The sequence below is a fragment of the Dipteris shenzhenensis genome, chromosome 21, assembly GCF_047967505.1.
Source record: "Dipteris shenzhenensis isolate YYH24624 ecotype China chromosome 21, Dip_SZ_1.0, whole genome shotgun sequence".
NCBI classification, from domain to species: Eukaryota; Viridiplantae; Streptophyta; class Polypodiopsida; order Gleicheniales; family Dipteridaceae; genus Dipteris; species Dipteris shenzhenensis.
Genome location: NC_141616.1, coordinates 13,106,724 through 13,110,048, shown reverse-complemented (window position 1 = coordinate 13,110,048; position 3,325 = coordinate 13,106,724).

Below are 3,325 nucleotides of genomic sequence, written 5' to 3'. Positions count from 1 at the left end.
TGCCATAAATAGGACTCCCTATATAGCCCCTGGTACGACCACTATACATGATATAAATAGAATTAGACCCCGAGTACGATCACCGTATAGACACCATCATCGAGAATAGTTCTCTCCAATGGTTGTAGTACACACATTTGGAGTCGTGCCCACAAGTATACAAGCTTATTGAATGCCTCCCACTCTCCTATTCTTGCTCGCCCTGTTGTGTTCTCTCTTTCGAACTCCTACAGCATATCCATAGTCTTGTCTTCTCCATGACGTACTCTGCTCGTCCGACGCCTACAGCACCACCATACTCAATTCTTGCATTACATCAATAAACATCCTTGGCCATTCTAGAAATGGAGCAGCACCTAGGAGGTATGCACCCAGCACTGTTTTCAAGAATGCAAATTTATTTTTTAAAATTCCTGGCAATAGGCCAAATCTTTTTTTTAGCACAATCCTAGGATTGTACGACTATGATGGGTGCCTCTCTATAGGGCTAGGGTCCTTAAACGTACACAGACACACAGACACACACACACACACACACACACACATGTATATACATTGGCAAGGGAGATGCGATGTGTCCTTGATGATGCTATGGACCCTTGGTGGTGGTAGAACGAGCACATCACTACCACTAGACGACTGTAGGAGACCTCAAGCAATTAGACTGTCCTTGTTAGAGGTGATGTTGGGAGTGAAGGTGCGACGGGCACTCTTGATGCTGCGAGGGAAGGTGCAATGGGTTGCTCTATGGGGAAAAGAGAGAGAGAGAGAGAAAGAGAGAGAGAGAGAGAGAGAGAGAGAGAGTAAATGGGGGTTGACGCGTGTTGTGGTGAGGTGGCGAAAATGTACGGTGGAAGTGTACTCGGAGGGAGCACGTGGTCACTGACAGTGGCAGAGATGAGAGTGACAGTTTGAAAGTGAGAGACGGGTGATGAGTGAGAGTGAAAAGGGGCTACGCAAGTCACGTGCTGCTTGCATGCAAAATCAGGCCCCGATTGCATGCAACCTTTTTACGTGCTCCTCACTAGCTCGTCTCGCTTCTTCTCCTTCTTCGCTTCCTTCCATCGCCCATCTTCACCTCCTCCTCATTCATGCTTCTCTACAATGCAACTCGCTCTTCGCTCCCGCCTTTCGGAGATCCTTCCGCTTCATTACTCCGCTTTTAGGTTGCATTCTTGCCAGCATCATGCCCCTGCGTCCAGCTGCGGAACGTCTCCATGGCGAAATGAGTTTCATAAATGGTGATACTGATCCGGTTTTGCTTTGCGACGAATCCAGCTTTTCTTCTGGCAAGGAGCTGCACAAGTACATCGACAGGGACGCTGGGAGAGGTGATGCATTAGCTTATACACCGGCGGCAGCTTCTCTGCAAGAGGTGCTTCCTTTTTCGTTCACCTATGCAGAGAAGCTCAGGCTTGGAACCTGGGAATTGACGGCGTCTTTTACCTGCAACAACGAGTTTTTGCCAACTTGTCGAAACGACTGGCTTAATGAAGAGTATAAAACAGCATTACCTCCGAAAATCTCCTTACCTATTCCAGGTGCGCTTTCTCAGTACTGTGATTGCCTAAACGCGGTCTATTTGACATGAAGAAAGAGAACAGCCTTACCATGTTGTCGGTTTAGCGTCTAAATCCGTTTCAACGTGAGATACAAGATCTTAGGGGATGTATTTTCCAAGTGCAGCATGGACTCTTAAACCTTTGCTGGAAATTATGGAATGGATATTGTTCGTGTCCTTTTTCGCAAGGGGCGTTGAATTGCAATCTTGATAACTCGAATGTCGAATCGAACTTAACGAAGGATATTCTCTATGAGATGCAAATACTTCAGGCGCTCTTTATATCTCATGAACGTAGACGTCAAGTTCGTTACTCGATGATGTATCCCCAAAGGCCGCTCAAAGCTTATCATTATTGGATGCCGTCGTCTGTGCAAGCTAATGCTCTTGTGGGTTGCAGTCAGTCTTCCCAGCAAATCTGCAATTGTTTCGACAATGTTTATAGAGTTACACAAGAAAGCACCTCGAAAACGAGGAAGAAATTCCTTATGCTGATCTCAGCCCGGCGTTAAAATTTTCCACTGTTGCATTGAACATTTAAAGGAGAACCTATATTGCCAGGAAGGTTGCAACCTACAGGACCACCTAATTACTTCCATCGTTCACTCTAGAGATAAAAACTCTTTGCAAATTCGCTTTCCATTGTAGTTCTAGCCATTTCTGGCACGATAGAATCTTAGCAGCAACCTGAATCTTGTGGAGCTCTCTTCTAGTTCCCTAAACAGCTGTTGAAAATCAATGGAGAGAACGTTTTGCTCCAACCATATGGTAACAACGCAGGACGGCTTGAGAACCTCCCAAATATAGGCAAATATACCTTGCTAATAGAAGACGATACTGATCTCGAGTTGATCGATGCAGAGTTCTTGTAAAGCTTGACCCGATTAAAGCCAAAGAAATATAGGTCATTAGAGCCAAAATGTTTGCCGAGACAGTGGAGTAATGCTTCCTACATTTGCGAGGGTTCTCCGCATGGGAGTGAACTGCAAGACATCACGCTGTAGCGTTAATATTTTCCTTTTCCAAGTGGGCCCTCCCCAATTCCCATCCATCTAGCTAATTTAGGAGGTTATTGCAGAAGTCTGGGAAGAGATGGGCACTTTCCCAAGTATTTCCCTCTTCCATTTCCTGTCCTTTCCCTCTTATAATCTCCCCCATTCTCTTTGCATAGAAATCTGGAGAGATATACTGAGGTCAAGGCAGCTACACGTAAAAAGTGGACACATGACGTCCATGGACACATGCCATCCTAGGATTTCACGTTGCTGTACCAAGGCAGACAGCCCTAATTTTAGGCTGAAACATCATAATACCGTAAACTGTGAAGCTTGATCGCAGTGATTAGGCAGAGGAACCTTCAGCATATGCATTTTCTGATTAAATTATTTTTTTCTTGTACATAATCCATAGTAAGGTCTAGTGAAGCTTTGTAGCAGTAGACAGGAACTCTAAAAGGCCTCTCAAACCTCTTTGGATTTCTTGTTGCTTGAAAGTTCTAGGTTTAATCCTAGGAAAATGTTGAAGTTCTGCTATCAAATCGGCCTTTTTCCATGCATGGCCCGGTCTTCTCATAGTACAAAGTTGTGTTTATAACCTTTTTTTTTCCAGGTCCGGTTGATGGGATGATAGATCCTATGGAGCAAGTCATCACAGATGAAAATTTCAAAGGTCTTTCTCCCTTTCTAGCTTTTGATATTGAGGGAGTTCTCTTATGCGCTACACACACTGCACATGCACTGCACACACAAGATCTCATATTAACGT